Genomic DNA, 26,147 nt, shown 5'->3' on the forward strand with positions numbered 1-26,147 from the left:
TCCCCAGGGACTCTTAGGATGGAACAGGCAAAGAAAGTCATAGGACTATTTTGAGAACTTTGTTTGGAAAAAGCAAGGCAACTACTTTTTTTGTTTATTGCCAAAACACTTGAATGAAAAGGAAAAGTGAAAAGGGGAATCTGCCATCAAGACATGACAAAATTATGTTTACCATCACATCTGTATTTTATGTAGCTGTGCTTGGCTGTCAGATGTGGAGACAAAGCTCGCAAAGAGAGATTCATAAGCCGCACTTCGCTCACCTGGATCTAAAGACAGCCCCAGCGTTACAGGACATCAAGCCAACCATTCTGAGAGCATCACCAGGATTGTTAGGGACCGCACTTAAGAATCATTTATAATGTTTGAGATTGTTCTTGGCTTTCTAAGTTGAAAACAAATTACACTTTCTCAGTTTTACAGACATTTAACAAATCTTGGAAAGTCAGATGAGGGGGTTGAAATTTGACTTGAAAGAAATAAAACTTGTATGTATAGGAATTTAGTGAGAAATCAGTTATTCCAAACAGGGAAATGTGATTCTTGACATGCCTCAGCATCACTGTAGACTGTGGGATATTTTTACAGACGTTGAATCTAAAAGCTGGAAGGAATTTGATCATCGAACTGTTCATCTAGGAGGATCAAACTGATTTCTTCTGACTTTTCACTAAGGTGCCACTGAAATATGATTTATCAGGCTGTCAGTTTTGTTATTTCTGGAAGGCATTTCAAGACATCCTACAAAGATCTGAATTAATTTTGTAATAATGAGATTAAATCAGAATATGTATCTGATATTTTAGATAAGACTGCCCAGTGCTTTTGGTTATGTAGTCAATTTTGGCTGGATATTAGCATGCATTAGTAAGATCATAATGTCAATACATTTCATGGAAACACACATTCTCAGCCCTGTTCCTCCGGCGTGGAATAATTTTCATCTCCGTGGGATACTGGCCATGACTTTGATTCCGAAACAAGTCATAAAATTGAAACCTATTTCTCCTTTTCGCTCCCCCATTCTTTATTTCTTTTTTCTTTGCTAAAAAACTGCTTAAATCTTTTCTTTGGAAGCACTTTTCCCAAGAGGTCTCATTTACTACTAAGAAAATTTAACTTAGTTTTAGAGCTGAAGGAAATGTCAACACAAGCAAGATTTTAATGATCATCTAGTTGCATTTAACATTCACAAAAAAAGCCTCTTGTTTGAGAAACTCACAATAATTGAAAATACGTAGTTTTTAAATTATGCATGTGCTTCTGATGCTGAGGCCATGAGGATAAAAAAGCATCCTCTGAAATGTTCTTCTTCCTACATTGAAGTTGGAAACATTTGAATTTCTAGATAATCACAGACTGCTGTGCAATTTATAAGCAGGAGCAGTTGTGTTCCAACTGAAGGGGCTGGTTCCTCAATGGGGTGAAAAAGTTCACAATGGCTGAGTGACCACCAAAGGAAAGAAGGGCCTTTGGTCCATTGCATTGGAAATAGTATCCAGGGAAGTCCCATCACTACCTTGACTTCATATACAAGTGCTCATCCATCTAGCAGGACCGGAAAAGTCAATGAAAATATGGAGGCTCTTCAGAGTCACCTTAAACAGTGCCTGAGAGGCAGGATCACACAGAATTTTCAGAATAGACTTGTGTGCAATCTCAGCTTCCAGGCCAGTCCCTGGTTATTGCCATTGTGCTTCCTGAGCCTGTGACTCTCACCTGTAACATGGATGTAATTCATTGAGCAATTAAGTGGTGAGATTGCATAAGCTTAATTAACTGTAAGCATTCTATAAAAATAATAATATGGTTCTTATAAATATTCACAATAATAATGATATTTTCTCAGTGGTAAAGAATCTGCCTACCAATGCAGGAAACATGAGTTTGATTCCTGGATCAGGAAGATCTGCTTGAGAAGGAAATGGCAAACCACTCCAGTATTCTTGCCTGAGAAATCCCATGGACAGAGCATCCTGGTGGGCTACAGTCAAAGGGGGTCGTAAAAGATACAATTTAGCAACTAAACAAAACAACAACAAAATCATCATGTTTTCCACATTCATTCACTTTTACTGAGTGCCAATGTCTTAGCTCAGGCTGCTATATGAAAATACCACGAGCCTGGTGGCATTTAAACAACAAGCGTTTATTCCTCATAGGTCTGGGGATTGGAGGTCCGAGGTCCGCCTGCAGGGTGGCCAGCCTTGGAGAAGGGTCTCCCTCTGGGTTGTAGATCACTGGCTTCTCCTTTTATCCCGACTGGTAGGAAGAGAAGATGCCAACTCTCTGGTTTCTTCCTACAAGGGTGCTAATCTCATTCCTGGGGGTTCCATCATGACCTCCCAAAGGCCCCATGTCCGGAAACCATCCCATTGGAGGTTAGGTTTCAATGTATGAATTCCCAAGTGACACAGACATTCAGTCCATAATAGCCACTGTGCTGAGCACTATATCAGAGTCTTCCATTCCACTCCACAGGGTTCCAAAGAGGCAGAAATATTGTTTTGATCTTAAAGAAAGGGGAACTAAACCAATCTCGGGAATCAAGGGGTGAGTTGTCCAGACCACCCTTCCCAATGGCTTCTGGGTTGCTGTGGGCAGGTGACCTCCAGCCAGCAGCCAGTTCAGGGACTGAGCACCTCCTCCATCAAGCACCCCTCCCCCTACAGTGCCATCTGATGATGGACGGATGCAGAAGTATAAAGACCTAGCCATCTCTGCTGCAGAAGCAGAATCTTAGTGGGTTGATTTAGCGCCAGAGCTGTGAGCAGTGGCTGCAGCTCCATCATAGCAGGTTCCTTAAACTGTTTATGTCTTCCTCTCCTCCATCCCACTCCTCCTACTGCACAAGATGGAACCCAAGGGCACACCCCAACCATCATCCTGCTGCACCCCAAACGCCATCTCAGCATCTGATCCTCCAGAACTTAGCCCATGGTTAGGAAAAGTCACTAGCTCAGCTGGATTAGTGAGAGGGCGAGATCCTCCCCTCCCGCCTCTGCAGGCTCCCCTGACTCCTCTGAAGTCTGAGGACTCCACAATCTTCATGATTTTTCTTCCCCTCCCATATGTGTGTGCGTGCTCAGTGACTTCAGTCTTGTCCAACTCTTTGTGACCCTATGGATTATTGCCCATCAGGCTCCTCTGTTCACGGGACTCTTCAGGCAAGAATACTGGAGTGGGCTGTCATGCCCTGCTCCACGGGATCTTCCCAACTTAGGGATTGAACCTACATCTCTTGTGTCTCTCTCATTGGGCAGGTGGGTTCCTTAGCACTAGCGCCACTTGCGAAGACCCTCTCCACATCTTCCTCCCACAACTTCCTCCCTCCAGCTCCCCAAGAAACAGAACTTCATCTTTACCTCCATCATGCTCATGACTAATATAGTTTTTCTAGAATTGTATTGCCACTACATGTCTAAATGAAGGCTTAGAATCCTTTGAAGAAAAACATCCATGCAAAGAAATTCTACTAAATTAAAAGACCAGTGTTAATTAGTGAAAAATTCAGGATGTAAAATGTTTTAGATGCGTGTTATTTTATTCTTCTTGAGTAAATATATCAAGAAACTAACAACTAAAGAGAGGAACTCAAAATAGAATTCTTATTTGTTCTCTTCCAATTCATCTGTTTGTGACCACAGTGACCTTGAAAGCAATTTGTTCTCCTACAGAAGCCAACATATACCTTCTGTAATCACCCCGACTTCACAACTCATTTGCTGAACAGTTTTTAACAAGGAGAAAGGAATCTTCCTTCTGACCCATGTCTGAATGTTCACAAATTTCAGGTTACCCAACTCAGAATTAATGAGCTTTTATGGACTCTCCTTCATTTGCCATTTTTCTCTCTTTCAGCTTCTTCTTTCCTCCACATTAAAAAATAATAATAATACACTTTTGGTAATATGTATAACTGTCACTTCATCTCAAAGCCCTGGAGATCTGCAATCATTCTGGGAAAAAAGCGAGACTTGTACCCACCTGAGCTGTTTCAGTGACAGCATGCTGAAGCGTTTTAAGATCAACAAGGTCAGATCCAGCAGAATGTCATCAGTTCTTCCTGTTCAAACACTGCATCTTCAGAGTATCACCTGGGTGCCTTAGGGAAAAGCCCATGTGTCCCTTGGGTCACTGATAGTCCCTGTGGGAAGTGCCTTTTCCAGGAAGGGGCTCAAATTCTCCGGCCAGGTTTTCAGCCCCTCTGAATGCTCTCTCACAATGCAGCATTGCACACAACTCCAGCTCCTCTGCGTTGTTCCGATTGATCTCTTTGTAAATTGGTTTTAGTGGGATGAATAGAAACTGTAATTCATTATAATGATATGTGGGCTTACCAGGTGGCTCAGTGGTAAAGAATCCACCTGCCAATGCAAGGAGACATGGGTTTAATCCCTGGGTTGGGAAGCTCTCCTGGAGGAGGAAATGGCAACACACTCCAGTATTATTGGCTGGATAACTCTATGGACAGAGGAGTCTGGCAGGCTACAGTCCATGGGGTGGCAAAGCATCAGACATGACTGAATGAGCATGCGCACACACACACACACACACACACACATAATGGTGTGTGCTTTTTTTTTTTTTTTCAGTCAACATGGAAACTGTCTATGTACCAGTCTGGATCAGTGGGGGGAAAAGGAGCAAATGATTCCAGATCTCTGGCCCAGGGAACTCAGACTCTAGGAGAGTGAAAGTAACTGACCCTCTAACCTGGGCCAGTGCAAGTTCAAGTGTCCTTCCACGTGCTATGTCAACACAGCACAACACACCACCCTGGGAGTAGGTACCATGATCATGGCCATTTCACAGATCAGGACGCAAGTCACACATGCCTCACAGACACCTCTAGTGAAATAGCAGAGCAGGTACTCAGTGGATCGTCGACTAGTGGATGAATGAGCACATGAACTTGCAAGGCAGTCCGTGAAGCAGTAGAGCGTGTTTTGGAAAGGACTGGTCACGTGTCTGCTAGCTGCTCCATTATTTTCAGCAACTCATCTGACTCTCTGAGCTTCCAATAGCTTTCCTGTGCAGCGACCCTGAAAGTTGTTGTGCAAGGAGAGGTAACGATGTCAGGCATTTGCTGGTATTTGAGTCTTCACTCAGCAAGTGTTAACTGACTGGGACCCGGGGTTTGTGGAATGATAACTGACATTTTCATTCCAATCCCAAAGAAAGGCAATGCCAAAGAATGCTCAAACTACCGCACAATTGCACTCTTCTTACACACTAGTAAAGTGATGCTTAAAATTCTTCAAGCCAGGCTGCAGCAATACGTGAACCATGAACCTCCAGATGTTCAAGCTGGTTTTAGAAAAGGCAGAGGAACCAGAGATCAAATTGCCAACATCTGCTGGATCATCAAAAAAGCAAGAGAGTTCCAGAAAAACATCTATTTCTGCTTTATTGACTATACCAAAGCCTTTGACTGTGTGGATCACAACAAACTGTGAAAAATTCTGAAAGAGATGGGAATCCCAGACCACCTGACCTGCCTCTTGAGAAACCTATATACAGGTCAGGAAGCAACAGTTAGAACTGGACTTGGAACAACAGACTGGTTCCAAATAGGAAAAGAAGTATGTTAAGGCTATATATTGACTCCCTGCTTATTTAACTTCTATGCAGAGTACATCATGAGAAACGCTGGGCTGGAGGAAGCACAAGCTGGAATCAAGATTTCCAGGAGAAATATCAATAACCTCAGATATGCAGATGATACCACCCTCATGGCAGAAAGTGAAGAGGAACTAAAGAGCCTCTTGATGAAAGTGAAAGAGGAGAGTGAAAATGTTGGCTTAAAACTCAGCATTCAGAAAACGAAGATCATGGCATCTGGTCCCATCACTTCATGGCAAATAGAAGGGGAAACAGTGGAAATGGTGGCTGACTTTATTTTTCTGGGTTCCAAAATCACTGCAGATGGTGACTGCAGCCATGAAATTAAAAGACACTTGCTCCCTGGAAGGAAAGTTATGACAAACCTAAACATCATATTAAAAAGCAAAGACATTACTTTGTCAACAAAAGTCCATCTAGTCAAGGCTATGGTTTTTCCAGTGGTCATGTATGGATGTGAGAGTTAGACTATAAAGAAAGCTGAGTGCAGAAGAATTGATGCTTTTGAACTGTGGTGTTGGAGAAGACTCTTGAGAGTCCCTTGGACTGCAAGGAGATCCTACCAATCCATCCTAAAGGAGATCAGTCCTGGGTGTTCATTGGAAGTACTGATGTTAAAGCTGAAACTCCAATACTCTGGCCACCTCATGCGAAGAGCTGACTCACTGGAAAAGACACTGATGCTGGGAAAGATTGAGGGCAGGAGGAGAAGGGGACGACAGAGGATGAGGTGGTTGGATGGCATCACCAATTCAATGGACATGAGTTTGGGTGGACTCTGGGAGTTGTTCATGGACAGGGAGGCCTGGCGTGCTGTGGTTCATGGGGTTGCAAAGAGTCGGACACGACTGAGTGACCGAACTGAACTGGGGTTTGTGGGAGCGGGTGAGTACACCAAGATCCCCGCCCTCATAGGGACTATGGATTTAGCAGTTTAATGAAACAAGCTTACTCAGTTGCTTCAGTGTGTCCTGCTCTGTGTGACCCCGTGGACTGCAGCCCGCCAGGCTCCTCTGTCCGTGGGACTCTCCAGGCAAGAATAGTGGAGTGGGTGGCCGTGCCCTCCTCCAGGTGATCTTCCCAACCCAGGGATCGAACCTGCATCTCCTGTGACTCCTGCATTGCAGGCAGATTCTTTACCCACTGAGTCTCCTGGGAAGCCCTAATGAAACATGGTAGATGTTTGGTAAATGGGCGTCATCAAGGCCAACCCAAGTGTACAGGAAGAAGCCCCCTCAGGACTGGGGAATGTGGAGGAGGTAGTATTTGAAAGTCCACATCAAACTGGGCAGTATTTTGACTTAGAGAAATCCCTGGTTTCCATCAGCCTAGAGTTTGGGCGGCTCCTTCTCCCCATAAGTGCCCTTACTGCAGTGGAAAGGACACTCGGTGGGGGGATGGTCAGAGTCCTGACAGTCTGTGAGACCCCAGTCCAGCTTGACCAGGAGTCAGCCCCATTCACTTCCCTGTTAGATATGCTTTCATTTTGGCCTATTTTTCACTGAACAGGTCAGGACTGGAGGCATCTCTGGCTATGAAACATGGAAACACTCCTGCCAGCCTCGATTTTCTGAGCAGCAGCGATTAGCAAAGGCTATCACTGACTGATCCTCGAAGTGGTGACATGAATGTCTTGATTGTCACTGTAGGTGGTCCCAGGTGACTTCTTGATACCTAGTGGGTGTTCTGTGAGTCATTAATGAATCATGCTTTGTAATGTTCCTTGTGGGCGCCCCACACTGGCTGCCAGGACTCTGATCTCCCCAGGGCTCTGAGAAACACACCTGGGAAACTAACAGCTGGTATTACTCCTGCCTTAAACAGGACTGCTTTGCTGAAGCACTTCCCTAGTCATTTTCTTAACTTTGCTTAACTTTTCCTGAGGCTGCCTTTCCTCTGCAAGGAGGTTAGACAGGACTCGCCTCAGCCCCACATTGTGTTGCAGGCTCTGGGAATGTGTGGGTCATCAGGGATGGGGGTAACTGTACTTAACTGCATCAAGTGACTCTCCCTCAATGCATCATCCCACTGATGGTCTTGCCATCAGCTTACCGTTGTCCTTGTCTTAGATGAAAGGAAAGCAATGTGCCAGGCACCCTGACCAGGTAGAATTGGGGCTCAAAGCTAAGTGTTTGCATGCAAATGGGCATCGTAGATAGCAAATAACAAGAAATGCTTTTGTATCTCAGCAAACTCATGCTTTCATTCATCCACCTCACATGTGTATTGAATAAGTGAGCATATGGGGCTCTTATTGCTACTGTAACACATTATCACAAGCTCAGCGATTTAAACAATACAAATTGGTTATCTTAACGGTGCTGGAGATCAGAAGTCTGAAATGGGTCTTGCTAGGCTAAAATCGAGGTATCGACAAGGGTGCTTTCCTTCTGGAGTGTGATGGTTAAAGTTGTGTGGACTTGACCTGGCTGAGGGATGCCCAGCAGCTGGTGGTACATTCACTCTGGGTGTGTCTGTACCTAGGTGGGGGATAGGGTGGGGTCTCAGGAAGAGATTAGCATGTAAATCAGTAGACTGAGTGCAGGGGATGGCCCATCAAATCAATATGTCAGGCGCCTGAACAGAATAAAAAGAAGGAGTTGGAACTTCCCTATTCTCTGCCCTTAGACCTCAGAGCTTCTGGTTCTCAGGCTTTCAGACCCAGAGCAGGAGTTCCATTACCATGTCATCAACTCCCTGACACTTGGGGCCTTTGGACTCAGGCTAAATTATACCTTGGCTCCCCTGCTTCTCCAGCTTGCAGAGAGCAGATCGTGGTTTTTCTCAGTCTCCATAAATATACAAGTCAATTTATCTAATAAATCTCTTCTTATGTCTATCTACCTATCATCTATCTATCATCTATGGCTATCATCTATCTGTCCACCCATCAATCTTATCATTTCTATTTATCTATCCATCATCTCTATTTATCCTATCATCTATCTATTATCTATTTATCTATCATCTACCTGTATCTATATACCCTATCAGTTCTTTTTCTCTGGGGACCCCTGACCCATACATAGTGATTCTAGGAAGAATCCCAGTCCCTGGCTTTTCCAGCATCAGGAGGCTGCCCACATTTCTGGGACTGTGATTCCCTTCCATCTCAAAGCCAGCACAGCCTCTCAAACCTCTTTCCTGCTATGTCCCTCAGGCTCTGAACCTCCCACCTCCCTCTCTGCCTACCTGGACCCATGGAGATAATCCAAGATTGTTGCAGAAACCAGTAATCAAGAAACCTAGCACCACACCTGGAGGGTTGGAGAACTTAGGTTTATTACACCGGCAGGTCCAGCAGAATTAACACTCCAAGCTCTGAGCCCCGGACAAAGGGGTTACAGAGTTTTTATAGACAGACTATAGTGGGCGACACTAGCTGCTAATAGGCTGGTTTAAACTAAGGGTTTCACGCATGCAGGAACAGTAGTCAAGACGAGGAGGGGGATGCCTGACCTTTATGTGAACAGGCATGATTAAGCAGATTTTCAGGGGCTGGGCAATTGCAAAGAGCAGGACAGGGGTGAGTGAGATAAGTTCCAGTTCCTAGTATGATAAGTCCCCACTTTCTGAGACTATGTGACCTATGTGATCCAGACTTTGCAAGGAACAAGCTGAGTTACAGAGGCAGAACGAGCAGGAGGTTTTGTAAAAATTTTAACTTTTCTTCTTCAAGATAACCCCCCCAACCCCACTGCATCTCCAAATCCTTAATTTAATCATACCTGAGAATTCCCTTTTCCAAGTAAGGGGACATATGCACAGGTTCTGCTGATCAGGGTATGGGGGTATTTCAGGACTATTATTCTGCCTGCCTCAGTGGTCTTCTTTTCCACTTGAAGGAAACTAACCATCCTGTTATTGTGGTGAGACAGAAAACAGCCCTGTGCTGGTAAGGTATCGTCCCACAGACATGATAAGGGTGATCAAATGAAACCCATGTCAGGAAAGAACCCAGGCCTCCCTTGTGATATTGCTCAAAGGTTGCCAAGGGTTACAGGACTACCTGTCTTCAGGGCTCTTTCCCATTGGTGGGCAGCCCCCTTTCCACGCTGCAGCTCTAGCCCAACATCAGGCAGTGACTCCCTGGAGCAGGAGAAGCTGGTGCACTCGAGGGACCCAGCATCCCTTGCCTTCAGCATCTCACGAATCTTGAGCACATTATAAGCACCTCTTGACTCCTTGGAACTCACCTTCTTTATCAATCCTGATGATAAAGAGCATTGCTAAAGGGTAAGAACATTCTGGTTTAATTTTTCATGAGGGCAAATATAAAATATTCAAGCCAATACAACCTGAAGTAAGCACGCAAGATGCCAGCAAGCCCTGACACCTGCCTCTCAAAACAAGCTCCAGTGTTTCCTGGGTCCACCCTGAAAAATGAAACTGACTTCAGCCCTAATTAGAGCCTGACTTCTGGCCAGTGAACACGGAACACTGCAGCCTGTACCTCCCTGCACGAGGGCTGGCGGGTCCAGGCACTTGTTTATCAGAAGGTCACTCCTAACAGTTTTAATTTAATTTTTTGGTTTTCCTTCATGAAAAATTTAAAAACTTTGTATTAAGGGTCATGTTAAAGAAGTCTGGATGAAGAACAGCCCCATGCTGCCTCAAGGACCCAGACACTGTCTGCAACATCTATCCCTGCAACACAGCGTCTGACAGGAGACCCACTGACCCATGTCACCTGCCAGGGTCCTGCCCAGATGCTGGACTGCCCCCCACTCCACCTGCCAAGCTGGTCTAAGCAGGGGAGGGTAAGCTGCTCTGTATGTTTCCTTCACAGATCCTGCCGGAAAAGTACGTTCTGATTTTCCTCCCCGGGAAGCCCCTGTCCCTAGGAGCTACCACCTCCCCCAAGTGGCTGGGGAGGCACTGGGCACCCTGAAGTCATTTGAGGACCTTCGCCTGGGAGCCGGTGGCCGATGTGTCACGGGACCAGTCCATATGTTGGTCCCACATGATGAGGCTAAGATGACGAGACAACAGGGTCTCAGGCAGGTGGTATTTGAGATGCATTCGTGGAGAATGTGTGTCTCAAAGTCAAGCTCCTGGCAAGTCTTCCAGAATAACAGCATCAGGTTGGGTGGGGGCAGGGGCACAGGGACAGGAGCAGGGCAAAGGTCATGGGTATAAGTGGCTTATCCCCCCACTGGTGGACTCGGAGACACTTCCTGGCCTTGATTCCTTCATTGAACCAATGATCATTACAGGGGTCTGGGACATAGCTGGTGAAGGCCACAGCCACTGCTTCCAGGGCTTCTGGCCAGAGGGCCAGAAGCTTGGGCTATGGAAGGGCGTGTGCTCAGCATCTCTGGGCAATGTCTCGGGGCTCAGGTGAGAAGCACTTCCAGAGGAGGTGATGACTAAGCACAAATCCAAGGACAGACATACAGGAGGTGGCCAGACAAAAGGAAAACTTGAGCAAAGCAGGGAAGAGGGGATCAGCATGGGTGCTGGCAGACCTTCTGTGTTTGGAAGAAAATGGAGGCTGCAAGGTGGGTGCCAGGGCAGAGGCCAGGCCATTGTGCTCAGCAGACTTATTAGAGAATCTGGTTCTATTTTAGGAGGAATCAGGGGCCCTGGAGGGTTTTTGTTTTTGTTTTCTTTTGTTCTTTTTTTTTTTAATTTATTGTTTTCACATACAGTAAAAGCATCCATTTTAACTGCTCACGTCCCTACATTTTTACACATGTACACACCCATGTCACCAGGACCAGAATCGACATACGAGGCTTTCCCATGGCCCTCAAAGTTTCCTTGTGACCCATCCCTCTGATGCCACCCTCCCCCATCCCAGGGATTGACCACTCTGCTTTGGTCTCTATAGTTCACTTGTGTTGCTCATGTGGGACGTGTGCACGCTTCTGTGTCAGGCAGCTGTCCCTCTGAGTTGAGGTCCAGATCCATCACACAGCCGTGCTCATTTGTCGCTTCCCATTGCTGAACTGTACCCCCTTTGCGTATGTGTGACAGTTTTCTATCCATTCTCCACCCGGGGACGCAAGGACTCTTTCTATTTTGGTGCTATGATGCACATGGCTGCTGGGAACAGGCATGTGCGAGTGTGTGTGTGGACGCAGGTATGAGCTTCTGTCAGGTAAGCACCAGGAGTGGAAGGGCCAGATCATTCAGGAGCTGTTTGTACAACTTTGTAAGAAATTAACATCCCACCTAAGGGCAGCTAAGCAGGGGCCTGAGATGATGTTTCAAGTTTTCTGGCTACAGTGCAGTGCAGAGAAAGAATGGGCCAGGGGAGATGGGATAGAATTAGTGAGGTTGGAGACTGCAAAGTGTTGTCAGGAGACGTGGGGAGCACCTGGGGAGAGGGAGGACCATGGTTGGCAAAGATGGGCCAGTGGAGAGGCCCAGAGGAGCTGGGGTTATAGGACTGGTGCTGCAGGGAGCTGCAGGTTAGAGCATCTTAGAGAGAGCAGGACAAACTGTGCTTGGGTAGATGGTGAGCTCAACCTTGGGCACGGCATGCCTGAGATGGCCGTGGGAAATCCAACAATAACAGGATGGACCCAAGAGAGGCTCTGGGGAGGGCTCTGGACAGGAAGGACACGTTTCTGAGTCCCCAAGGCTCAGTTGGCATTGAAGCTGCAGGAGAAATGTGTGTCCAGTGTGGCCTATGTGGAACCACTGCCTGAGACTTCCAGGAGAGACAAAAGTGTGATATGGTAAAGCTACAACAAATTTGATTCTCTAGCGACACCATGGAAACATGGTTAGAATTTGAGAATGACCCTCAGAAGTAAGTTAGTTGGCATATACAATTATCAATTAGGCAAAAGAGGCCACTTGCCTACATCAATGTGTGATGGAATTAATTTAAAAACCAGACAAAACCCAAATGTGCCCCAATTTTCCCTCATTATCACCTCCTGACAACTGCTGGGTGGAGGGGCGGGGCGGGAGGATGGACACTCATGCACAGTGACTATAAACAAAAATGTTCTCAGCTTTCCAGGAACGCATAAGGGCTCTTTTCCCTCTGCCTGGTCAGTTTCTTGGTAACGAAGAGGTTTGCTTTGCACTTGTCATTGTAGTTCATCTTAGAGGATGAGTGTCTGATTCCATGGTACTTATTCAAGCTCCTAAGGAGAGAAATAATCTGCCCAAATGCTGGAAATGACCCCCCCACACACACACAAAACTGTAGAGCCACACAGCTTCCCAAAGCCCAGGGTCACATGCGTACCTGGGTGGACCAAGCCTCTGTGCATTGAAAGATGTGAACACAGTTTATTTAAGGTATGTGAGAAAGCGCATGGCTGAGATGAAGACAGCCAACATTCACAGGCACTTTAAAGAGGAAATCTTCCAGGGCTGTGGAGGCAGACAGTGCGTCCACAACAGAGCCCACGTGTGTGTCCACCGGGTTTGCTGCTCGTTACCGTGAGTGTGCGTGTTCAGTCACTCAGTCATGTCCAGCTCTTTGTGACCCCATGGACTTTAGCCCGCCAGGCTCCTCTGTCCATGGGATTTTCCAGGTGAGAATGCTGGAGTGGGTTGTCATTTCCTTCTCCCGGGGATCTTCCTGACCCAGGTATTGAATCTGCATCTCCTGCACTGGCAGGTAGATTCTTTATCATTGAGCCACCCAGGGAAGCACCCCCCTTGTTACTGGGCGGACATAATTTCAAGGCTTCTGCTTTCACTATGTTGGTGCACATCTGAAACAAAGGTTTTGCTCCTCCGTGTTTCTTGCCAAGACTTCCGGTCTTCATCTTAATAGTGCCATCTCCAGCTCTCTGCGTGTTCCCTGTGCCTGGAGGGAGCTCTTCAAATATTAGAATCGGACTTGAGATTTCTGGAACACAATCTGTTTCTTTTGTATCCCTCCTGTGTTCTTCATTCCAGTGCTCCTACGCTCTCCTGACTTTCAGAAAGAATATGCATTTTATTTAATATGGAGCAGGCACTCTGCTGGGCTAGAGACACAGATCAAGGGGGAAGGGAGCTGCCCTCAGGACCTCAGGACTCGGTTGGGAAAACAAATGGACATAATTAAGCATCATGCAGTAAGATGCGTGCAAAATTGAGATTTCACAGAGCACTGCGGAATTGTGGAGAGGTTGGCCCTGAAGGGCGGGAACTCCGAGCCTGTGTGCCAGCCTCTAACTGCTGAGCTGGGGAAATGTCTCTTGTTGGATTGACACAATTCCTCTGAAGCCCTGCTTCTTCCCCCATTGGTGTCATCACACCCTCCATACCCACCAGTCAGAGCATCTTCAGTACTTGTACACGGTGACTGGTCCGGGGCCAGACACAAGATAAACGGGATTGATCCTGTCCAAACAGGTCAAGTTCTGTTGGGGAGAGGGGTTAATACAGATCCTGCGAGGAGAGAGATTGCTGCTTCTGGAGCTGTCAGTGCCCAGCTGCACGGAAGCCCAGAGCAGCCAGGACTCATCTTTGCTTCTTTTTGGAAACAATATACCAGAGGACGGAGCCAGCAGAGAAGGAAGCAGCACCGAGAGAGAAAGAGAGAGAGAGAGATGAAGGCCCTGTAGTGTTGGAGTTCCTGGATCCAGCCACACCTGAAGTGAGCCCTGTTTCTTAGCATTCCCAATTAGATGAGTCAATAAACTACGTTGTTTGCCAGTCCTCCAAGTGTAGGCTGGCCGAGGCCCTCCTGGCCCATTTTACTACAAAATTATATAATTATTAGAAATTGTAAAAATGCTGCATAACTCTGAGGAACTGTTAACATATTTGTTCCAAAGTTCTGAATGACAGATTGAACTTGAAAAAATAATTATATAATTAATCAACCTAAAGAAACATTCAGATTATCATCACAAAAAAAGGTCAGAAAACTTTTAAGGCTGCAGAATAAAATCTAATCTTCTCAGCCCAATAATCAGGGCCTCTAGGAATGAACCAAACCTTCCTTCACACGTCTGATAACGATCTCACAGAAATTCAAATACTCACCATTGGCCTGAACATGTCTCATCCTTCCTTCCCCATCAGCCCTTGCTCCTGCAGTCCCCACATTCAAACAGGCCCCTCCACTTGCTGCTGCGGAGCCCACATCAAGCTGACTCCCATGGGAAGTGTGACCCCTCGCCCCCACTCTGGTCTGTGTTTCTCTCGTCATTGTTCTACCTCCCTTGTGCTATGTCTGTGCAATTTCTTCTCCACTGAACTGTGATTGTCTCAAGAACAAGAGTTCAAAGCAATACTGAGTCACCTTTGTATTCTTGGAAAAATCTGCATTGAATTCTGTAGAACCTCAATAAATGCCTGGTAGATGGAGACGTGAATATGTGAACAAAAGAGTGGTTATTTTTGGTGCAGATCAACGATAACAATTGGCCTGATACAGAAATATTGTTATCTTTCTGCCTGTTCCCACCCTCCCTTGTCTGTGTAACTATAAGGAGCATGAGGACTTTCTTCACCTCTTAGTTTTTTGGTACCGAAGTTGTTAAAAGTGTTGAACTTTTCAGCCCAGGCTGCCCAGGGAACAGCAGTCATGTTTTTCAGTGTGGTTAAGATGGAGAAGGCAATGGCACCCCACTCCAGTGCTCTTGCCTGGAAAATCCCAGGGACGGGGGAGCCTGGTGGGCTGCAGTCCATGGGGTCGCTGAGTCGGACATGACTGAGCGACTTCACTTTCACTTTTCATTTTCATGCATTGGAGAAGGAAATGGCAACCCACTCCAGTGTTCTTGCTTGGAGAATCCCAGGGATGGGGGAGCCTGGTGGCCTGTCATCTGTGGGGTCGCACAGAGTCGGACACGACTGAAACAACTTAGCAGCAGCAAGATACAGTGTCCAGTCCTGTGTTGTGCTGTGCTTAGTCACTCTGTTGTGTCCAGCTCTTTGAGACTCGTGACTGTAACCTGCCAGGCTCCTCTGTCCATGGGATTCTCCAGGCAAGAATACTGGAGTGAGTATCAGTTTCCTTCTCCAGGGGAACTGCCCAACCCAGGAATTGAACCAGGGCTCTTCTGCATTGCAAGTAGATTCTTTACCAGCTGAACTACCTATGAAGCCCTGGCTGGTCCTGTAGTTTACACCAGACCCACCGGATATTCCCATGATGCTCGGTGATATTTTGTGTCTGGGGATGTGAACATTGCTTGGTGATACCAGTGTGTGCCGTGGACAGGGGTGCAGGTTGGGTATTATCCAGCCCAGGACAAGATCCAGGCCTTTGTCAGGGAAGGTTCTGTGGGTTATCACTAGCCATCCCCGCTCAGGTCTTCATGCTTACTTTTGTTTTCTGTGTGTCTCTGGCTCATCTCCTCATCTGTAAAATGGAGATAGTTATCGTAACCACCATGTAGGGCCGCTTGAGGATTAAATGAGTTAGCAAGCATACAGCACTGCAGCTGACACCCAGGAAGTGCACAGAAATGACTAAGGTGACGCAAGTCTTTGCCAATGCCCGAGTGAGGACACAGGATGTTCCCCCAGTAGACGCCTGGTGGATATGCTTGAAGGAGAGGTCATGTGCTGGATAAAAGGAATGGGGTCTACAGAGGGCGACGGCCATGGAGGTGGTGGAGGTGGTGGCACTCGAGGCAGCTGGACACACACTCCTGAGTCATGTCCCCTCTGATCTGAGGCAGGGCCTGGCCACAAGTCGCATCCCTGCACCTCACCAAGGCCAGGCTGGTGGGACCGGCCATAGGGTGAAAGAGCTCTGGGGAGCCTCTTGGCCTCCAAACCCCCTGCAGCCCGCCGTGGGCTGGCGCCACCTTCGTTCATCCCCTCCTCAGTCATGAACTTGCTCTGGGAGACAACCCCTCTAACTCAAGCTGTGGGCTTGGTGGTTGCTGACTCCAACCACCAAACAAAGAAGGTGGCTTTAAGAAGCTCAGAAGGGAGGGTTCTTGGAAAACAGAACAGATCAGAGGCAGCAGAAAGGGGGCTTTCTTAGGAGGACCTGGCATGCCTCAGAGACCTCTCGTGCCTGGACCGGCAAAGCGGGACCTCTGAAAAGAGCCAGACAGAACCCAGAGGACCTTCCTGTCACTGCCGCTATCTACACGGCAGAGTCTTCCTTTCTCTGGACGCTGGCTCCAGCTCATATGTCATCTCCCCCTGACTCAGAGAGCAGCTCTTTGCCTCCCACTCTGCATTCTGAATTTCTAAGGGCTAGAATGTAATTCGGTATGCTGAGACTTCTAAGGTCTATTTTTCCTTTGGCTTTGGGATTTCACTTCTCAGCAGCATCTTGGAGTCAGGAGGCAGAGATGACCTTACCCCAACCAAGTCAAGACTCACTGGAGACAAATAGTTCCTGGGGATGGAGAGTGTTCTGCCGGCTAATTTACATGCCACCTGGAGGGGACAGGCCAGGAGAAGGTGCAGTCTATGCTCGCTGCTCCCTTCCACAGAGTTGATTGGAACAGACAGCCCTGTCTAGTGGAATTTTGTTTTGCACCCTGGCACCTAAAACTTGGTTTTGTACTTGCAAATCTGGACCTGACTATCACATTGCAAAACCCTCCCCCTGAAACCAAGAATGTCAGCAGGATTAATGAAAAGAGAGCACCACCGTGCTCCCTTGTGCATTCCCAGCCCACTTGGAGGAGACTGTAAGATTTGGAAATGAGTCCCCGCAGACTGGGCCACCATCTCTTTTTTGGGATCACAGTCAATCCTGGAGTGTGAGGTGGATGGTCAGGGTCCAACCTGAAACCTTGGGATTAATTAGCTTTAACTGGACTCAACCTACACATTTGGCATTGGTGTTCCTCCCACAAGAGGAAATAGAGGTTTTGGTTCACGATGGCAGAGTTGAAGGACATGTGCTCATCTTCTCCTGTGAGAGCACCAGAATTGCAATTGGCTATTGAATAGTTATCGACAGAAGAATGTCAGAAACCACCACAAAAAAAAAAAAAAGAGGAAATATGGCATCATGAGGAGGGGGTGTCAAAAGTGCACTGAGTTAAGTAATTAAAATTTGGAGCTCTGTGTGACTCTGCGATGAGTCGTCATTTATTTCAGAAGGTGAGAAACATGTCTGTTACTCTGCAAGTCCTGCCTGGACCCCTTTACTGAGTTGGCTGCTCTGCCCACATGCCACACCTTCCTGGTGCTGCTGCATCACGGCTCCGGGCTGTGAGGGGGCAAGGCAGCAGTAGGAGGTGGGTCAGGATGGTTTCTACTTCTCTTGTGGTTTTCTAGGGGTAAAACAAATCACATTGCCATAGAAACTTCATCTTCTATTTTTCAAGGAGTTTCTCAGCTGATTTAGAAACTGGACCAAGATAAAATCCGGAACACACTTTAAATGGAGTTCAGTAGTCCGTTTATAACCCTGATCCATAGACGAGATGTGTATTAATAAACCATCTTGGCGGGCCCCTCAGTTAACGTTGTTCCCAAACTTGTCCCAGATCCAGTCGCCCACCATACATCACAGGACATTAAAATTCCCCACAGTGCCCAGGGCTGCAAATTTGCTTTGCAGAAAGTTGGATAACATCAAGTTTGCTGGCTCATTTCTGCTGGCTTGCTTCTCAGTGGGCGAAGCTGCAGACACCACACGATGTCTCTGGGCTGAGAAAACAGAGGGATGCGCTGCTGTTGTTGTTGGCTCAAGACATAGCAGGGTTTATCTCACCTCTTCCCTGAGGCAGTCACCTCCTCCACCAACAGGGGTGAATGGTCATCCTTGAGGATACATGTGGTGCCCATGGGGTGTCAGGACACGCAGCCTTCTCTCATGGACTCGGTGTTTTATGACCTTGTACACAGCAATTTCTGTAAATATCCAGCACTGTCCTGGCATTTAATCTATCTTTTAATAGCTCAGTTAGAAGGGACATAAAAAACAATGTTCAGGTCCACACAATCATTCAAATGGTCTCAGCATGCTCTGGAACTGATTCATTGCTGCACTACCTGTGGAATTCTTCAGACAAGAATACTGGAGAGGGTTGCCATTTCCTTCTCCAGGGGATCTTCCTGACCCAGGGATCGAACCTGTGTCTCTTACATCTCTTGCATTGGCAGGTGAATTCTTTACCACCAGCGCCACCTGGGAAGCCCAGATGAAGAGGAGGAAAACTTCTATTTCCTCTATTTCTTCTTTAAATGATTCACTCTTCATCAAAGAGATTATTATTTTAATTAAAATGACCTTGGGGCCAGCAGTGCAGGTAGAACTCATTCCTGTTTTCTCGAATGGCAGGAGGGTGGCCTTGACCTGCTCAAGCTTCAGACTTGTTATGTGTTGGGTACAGATCATTGTAATAAACACTTCCCAGGAAGTAAGGCTGCCAAGAACTAGTCTTGTCAAGAAAAGGCATCCTCCCAGCTCTCCTGCCCCCCCAAAGGGGCTTGATCTCTAAAGAAAAGGCTGGTATTTTATTTGAATATATTTCTATAAAGATAATCTAATGGCATGTCTCAAAACTTATCACATTGTGTTTTTAAATACTTTTTTGTTCGTTTTTAGAATAGTTTTAGTCTTGTAGAAGTATTGGGAAGAAAAAGCAAAGAATTCCCATACACCACTCACCTTATTTCCTCCATTATTAATATCTCACATTAGGATGGCCCTTTGGTCAATGAACCGATGCTGACCTGTTATTGTTACTGGAAGCCCTTAGTGTTGCATTCATGTTTCCTTAGTGTTTGTTGAATGTCTTTTTTTCTGTTCTGAGATCAGATGCAGGATGTCACGTCTCCTTAGGCATCTCTTGGCTGTGAAGGTTTTCCTTATTACTGATGCCCTTGACGGCTTTGAGGAGTCCTTGTTAGACATTTTGGGGAATGTCCCTCAAGTGGGGTGTGCTTGATGTGTTTGTCATAGTTGGGTGAAGTATGTTTGTTGGCGTGGAAGTCCAGTGAAGACCACGTTGTTGGCTGTGAAGACTCAGCCCGGATGAAAAACTAAACCCTAGAAGTTGGACAATCAGCACAGAACCAGGCAAAGCACTACCAGTGATGATGGATTTCTATTAGTCTTTCCAAACATGAAAAACTGGAACAGATGGTTGGTCTGCAGAAGCCCAACAGAAAAGGGCTGTGGAAAAGCATCTAAATACATAGTGCTCTTCATCCTTGGTGCTTATCACTCTGGTTTCCCAGTGGGATGGCTCACAGCCCCTGAGGATGATGACCCAGAAGATGAGACACTCCTGGCAAAGTGGGGGCTGCCTGGTTCACAGTGCTGGAATAAGTGGGGATACACCCCTGCAGCTGGGGTGAAAGGCCTTCCTCACCACACTGTGCTCTACAGAGAAAGCAGTACCCCACGCCAGCCATCCGTGATGTGTAGCAAATTTACACAGACCCGGGGCCCTAAAACAGCACTTGCTGTGACCACAGTTTCTAGCACGACCTTGCTGGCCTTCTGTTCAGGGTCTCATCTGGCTGATATCAACATTCTGGGTGGGGCCAAGGCTCAGGGTCCACTTCTGAGCTGGGGTGTTTGTGGACAGACTCACTTCCTCTAGGCTTCCTGGCTTCTTGCTTCTGCAAGTGAGGCAGGTGAACATCTCTCCTGCTTCACTCCCTTTGATTCCTTCCTGCTCTGACCCCCAGATCCTTGTCTAAAAGGCTCACCTGATTATCCCAGGTCCACCCAGGATCAGCTGTCATTGGTGAATTCAGAGCCCCTTGATTGGGAACCTCAGTTTCATTATCTGCAGAATTCCTTCACCCTTACAATGTAATGTCACCTAACCACAGAAGGGACCATCCATCCCATTAATGGTCCTGCCTCTACTCACAAGCAGGAGTCACCAGGGCACAAGCTCTCGGGACAGGAACCTTTGAAGCCATCTCAGAATTCTTCTGACCAAGGCTGCCTCCTTAAGACCCTCTTCTGAGATTGTTGCTAAAAGTCTAAACACTCATTTCTTGAGAGAGAACACAAACGGTGTGACGATCACCTGGACCAGGATTAAAGTGACTGGAGGGTTTGGAGTATTATAGTCAGGGGGCTTTGCTCACAGCTCATAGCCCTGATTTCTCCATGAGGAAATCCCTAGGAGCTAATGGGCTGTAAGTGCATTTAGGAGGGGAAAATGGCCCTGAAGGAGCAGGAGGTAAATTCATCCAGTCACATCCTCTCTGGGTGCTCTGGTTTCTAGAACTCTCTTTGTCATTTTTTTTTTCTTTTTAAGCATAGAATGCATATTAGAGGCCCTTGACAGTTTTCAGATGTCCTGGTGAGAACAGAAGGGAAGTCTTACTGAGATTCTATTTTCCCATCTTTGCGCTATAAAACCAAGGAAATCATACAAGGAACCCAGTCTTGAGCGTCTCTGTGGTCAGGTGGGGAAATGAGAGAGACCAGTCACAATGTGACCTGGATCAGAACTTGGAGCCTCTGAGCCCAGATGTTGCCTCTAAATACCAGATAAGACTGCCTGTGTCCAGCTCCCACAGTGTTCCCCAGGTGGGGAACTCCTGTGACTGGGAGGGTGACACAGAACTATCACCAGCATTTCTAGATCGTGGAAGAAACTGGCTTTCACCATTGCTACTGCTAAGTCACTTCAGTCGTGTGTGACTCTGTGCGACCCCATAGACGGCAGCCCACCAGGCTCCTCCGTCCCTGGGATTCACCACTGAGGATCCCCTATGAACCAAACTGGATATGATAGAAACTCAGGGTCTTATAATAACCTGTCCTGACCAAGAATCTGAAACAGAATAGATACATATGTATATGTATAACTGAATCACTGTGCCATAGTCTTGAAACTAACACAACTTTGTAAATCAATTATATTTTAATACAATTTTTTAAAAATATAAATTTATTTATTTTAATTGGAGGCTAATTACTTTACAATATTGTATTGGTTTTGTCATACATCAACATGAATCTGCCACAGGTATACACGTATTCCCCATCCTGAACCCCCCTCCCTCCTCCCTCCCCGTACCATCCCTCTGGGTCATCTCAGTGTACCAGCCCCAAGCATCCAGTATCATGCCTTGAACCTAAATAAAGTAATTGTTGCTTAAAAAAAAAAGAAACTCACAAGTGGGCGCTGTGCCTGCTGTTAAAAGGGTGCTGCTCTCTCACCCTCAGAGGAGGAGATGCATCAGTCTATTTAATGTTTTTAATTTTTTTTACATTTTATGAACAGCAGTCACCCATCTTTATCTGAGATAAAGTAGAACCTCTATGTTGTTATTTAGATGCTATGTTATGTCCGACTCTTTTGCAACCCCGTGGACTATAGCCCGCCAGGCTCCTCTGTCCATGGGAGTCTCCAGGCAAGAATATGGGAGTGGGTTGCCATTTCCTTCTCTAGGGGATCTTCCCCACCCAGGGATCAAATCCATATCTCCTGCATGGCAGATGGGTTCTTTACCACTGAGCCACTAGGGAAGCCCTTCAGTATATATGTGCAAAAAAAGTCACCCACAATCTCAGTGTGCAGGAATAACCACAGTTTGTGCATGTACGTGTGTCTTTATGATAATGAGGTAACAAGTTACATGTTGTTTTATAATATATATATATTTTTTTAATTCTACCAGGAACTTTAGAATTTTGTCCTGTGTTTCCAGGACAAAACATACTGCTGGCATGTAGCAACATGTAACATCTGTGGAATAAACTTGTCTGTTAGTAAATATAAAACTCTAGCCTCGTCTCAATTACTGTAAAGTGACACAATGGAAGTTGTCTGATCAATATTTCCCAATATGCAATGTTTTCCTACTGCTAATTTCCAAGAGGACCTTAGATAATATATGGATAAAGATGTCTTAATCATTATGTATTTTTTTAGATATATTTCTTCTTTTATATTATTTTTTAAATATGAATTTACTTATGCATGTATTTTAATTTGTACTTGAAAAAAATATGTAAGTAGCATATCAACCCAATGATTTCATAAAATTTTACTTTTGGAGGATTAGGCCTAAGCACTATTTAAGAAAGAAAAATTCCTACATAATAATTCAGGAAGTTCTCAGATTCCACAAAAAGATTTTGTGGCAATTTAGAATGTGGAAATATAGTTCATTTAACCACCTACCTCTTCACCTTCCTTATAGACTCTTGATCCCTTGCTTTTTGCTTTTTCTGTTATAAAAACAGTGTGAAGAATATCTTCATACAGATATCTTTATACACCTCATTGATTATTTCCCAAGGGAAAAATGGCTAGCAGTGGAAATATTGTGTCACATGGTTTGAAACTTTTAAAAGCTGTTGGGTTATAACACACAAAAATCGTCCCTGGAACCTGAGCTTGTATTGGAGCACTTGCCCCTCATCTCCACCCCCCAACTCCAGCCAGTCAGGTGTCAGTTGCTTTGTATTTTCAGAAGCCTCTGTAGCAGGAATGGGGGAAGCTTGATAAGTGTGCCCTGGATGGGGGAGGGGAAAAATGGGCAGCTCATGGAGTCTGTGACCCCCAGAACTTCTCTCCCTTCCTCTCAATTTCTCATCCCTTCCTTTCCACCTCTAGAGAGAGTTGTGTGTAAATTTTAAATGTAGAAAACAATGCAGTGTTTGATATTTTAATATTTATCATTCAAATTAAAAGACAGACGTGTGGGCTGATATTTATATTACTAATGAGGTATTTCTGAAAAGGGTTTGCTGTTTAGTTTAGAAACTGTCAATAAGGAGGGAGTGTAGGTGAACACTCCCCAGGAAACCCACACCGTCCCCTGACAGCCTGCATTTACCCTCCAACCACTCAGGCAAGAGACAGGCTATTCTGGAATTTCTGTCGTCCCTTGTGGATGGCATCGCCCTGTCCACCTGGGATGCAGCCAGGATGCTTGTCTCTTACCTTGAGCCCTGGGACCTCTCTGGAATGAGGACTGAACCCAAATGGGAACCAATGGGCTGGTGGCCTCCATGGGAGATGTTTTCATCCTGCACCCACAAAACCATGTCATCACTTTCTGACCTCGTTCTGACTGAATCACCCGTGTCACTTACAGAACTTGTTTTAGAAGAACAGTGCATGATCTACTCTACGTTTACGTCATTATCACTTGTAATAAGAAGATATGTGCACGCTCGGTCACTTCAGTTGTGTCCAACTCTTTGAAACCCTGTCGGTTGTAGCCTACCAAGCTCCTCTATCCATGGGATTCTCCAGGCAAGAACCCTGGAGTGGGTTGCCATGTTCTCCTCCAGGAGACCTTCCAGACACAGGGATCGAACCTGTGTCTGTTACGTCTCCTGCATTGACAGGCAGGTTCTTTACCACTAGCACCACCTAGGAAACACTCTCACAGTCTTGCTTGATGCCAAAGTCATGGATGCCTCCAGCCAGCCCTCTGCCCCTCTCAAAGGGGATTAGCAGGAAGGCTTGAGGTCTGATGAAGATGTTTCTGCACCCAGCAGCAGTCCCCAGCCACAGCCTGGCACCGCTGGGGCCCAATCCCATCACATCCCAGGTTGTAGCAGCCCTTCCCTGACATCTTTTCCTCCCCAATCCCACTCCCCGAGCTCAGATTTCTCTTGCCTAATTTCTATATAAGGTTGAGGTTTGACCATAGCCTGTTGCAGGCCTGAGCCCAGCACTGGGTTATAGGGCCCATATATGCTAAAAAAAAAAAAAAAAGTATAAATGAGTCAAGTCAAATCCATCAATTTAGGTATCAGCAAGTGTCCACAGAACTTGCAACCAAGAGAAATGATATTGGTGATCTTTTTGGTTTATCTTTCTGGACGTGAATATAAGACCATGAGGCAGAAATGGCCAGTCTCAAGCTAACTGCTCAATACTCATAGATGAATTGCTGATTTGGGCTGCACTTAACCTCATGCAGTGTCCTGGGCTGCCCAGTTCAATTTCTGGGGAACAAACTTAACTCTCCTGGTGTTTCCTGGGATCCTCAGACCCCAGGCCCACCTAAATCCCAGTGAAGGATTCAGCAGCAGACAGTTGCTGCTACCTGTGCCAGAGAGTCGGCTGCTACCTGTGCCAGAGAGTCGGCAGACAGAGCTTGGGAAAAAGAGGCATATGTATATTTCTGCCCATGTGTCATGACTCGAAGAGGAGGAAGATAAACTCATTTTAATCTACCTCAGGGCTTGCAATAAAGTACTGAAAGATCTAGGTTCATCCTTTAGGGCGTGATTAAAAAAAAATCAAATTCTGGCTCATTCATGTCATTTTTCCTTAAAGTTTGCTGGGGAGAAGGAGGGTGGCCTCCAGTGATCAAATTACCTGGTCTTGTGCTCTTCATCTGTATTAAAATGTTTTCTTCCATCAGCTCATTTTGCTCTAGAGAGTAGCACAAGTGAGAAAGAAGACTTAGGAAAACAAAGAAATTCACTGCAGGTGAAAATATGCAAATTTTTAAAGAAAACATATATTTGTCTTGAACACATATGTGTGTATGTTGTTTCAACATGTGTTATTTGCCTTTCTATGTAAAGCCATTACTACGTGAGGAGCAAGGAGACAGAAAATGAAAAATAGAAAAGTGATTTCCGTTTTCCTTCCATCCTCATGAATATGAATTCTCCTCTTGATCAAGACAAAAATAATTAGACGAGGTCTCAGGAGACCCAAATCCTCAGCCTGGTTCTCTCTCTAAATAGCTGCTTGGCCTGAAGCAAGTTACTTAATTGTTCTGAATTTTTGTTAAATAGTACAGAATGACTTAATATATGGACCAAAATAGACTTGTTACTGTTTAACTTAGAATCAAAATACATTTATTGATTCACATGAAAACATTTTTATTTTATTGATTCACATGAAAACATTCTGATTTTAATTATTCTGATAATAAGAATTTTTAGTAAGAAAATCAGTACTGCTGATTTTGGGACCCTCAATGTTAATATCTAGTCAACATTGGATGACAGCACAAAAATTTCTAATACGTTTTCCTGAAAATGGACTTGAAGCCACAGTGTCCCTTGGGGGCCACCCATGTCCTATGTTGTAAGAACTGAACCATCTTAAAAGCCTTCCCATGTAAGTTCTGTGTGTCTCCAATTTATCTGTCACATATGGGTCTATTTGGAAGTGTAATTATCTGTTCTACTTTCAAGTTTAGAAACAGACTCTTGCTGTCAATAATGCTTGTCAACTTCAATTGAATGGCGCTTAAATTCACAACCTGTTTCTGGATAATAATGGGTCTGAAATTGAAAGTGGAGAAGTCAAAACATTATTAACGTGTAATCATTGCCACACACACACAGACGCTCACAGACACACGCACACACAGACGCTCACAGTCACACGCACACACAGACACTCACAGACACGCACACAGACGCTCACAGACACACACACACACAGATGCTCACAGACACCCGCACACACAGATGCTCACACACACACACAGATGCTCACAGACACTCGCACACACAGATGCTCACACACACACGCATACACAGATGCTCACACACACATGCACACACAGATGCTCACAGACACACGCACACACAGATGCTCACAGACACATGCAGTCAAAAGGGCAGGTAAAGGATTGAAACCCTCTTCAGTTTTCCAAGCAGAAACCACTGCCTTACTCCTCTGTGATCCAGAGCCTTTTCATTTATTCATGATCAAACATCAGGTAAGAGA

Source organism: Oryx dammah, unplaced genomic scaffold (assembly GCF_014754425.2).
Source record: "Oryx dammah isolate SB20612 unplaced genomic scaffold, SCBI_Odam_1.1 HiC_scaffold_10, whole genome shotgun sequence".
In the NCBI taxonomy this organism is placed as follows: domain Eukaryota; kingdom Metazoa; phylum Chordata; class Mammalia; order Artiodactyla; family Bovidae; genus Oryx; species Oryx dammah.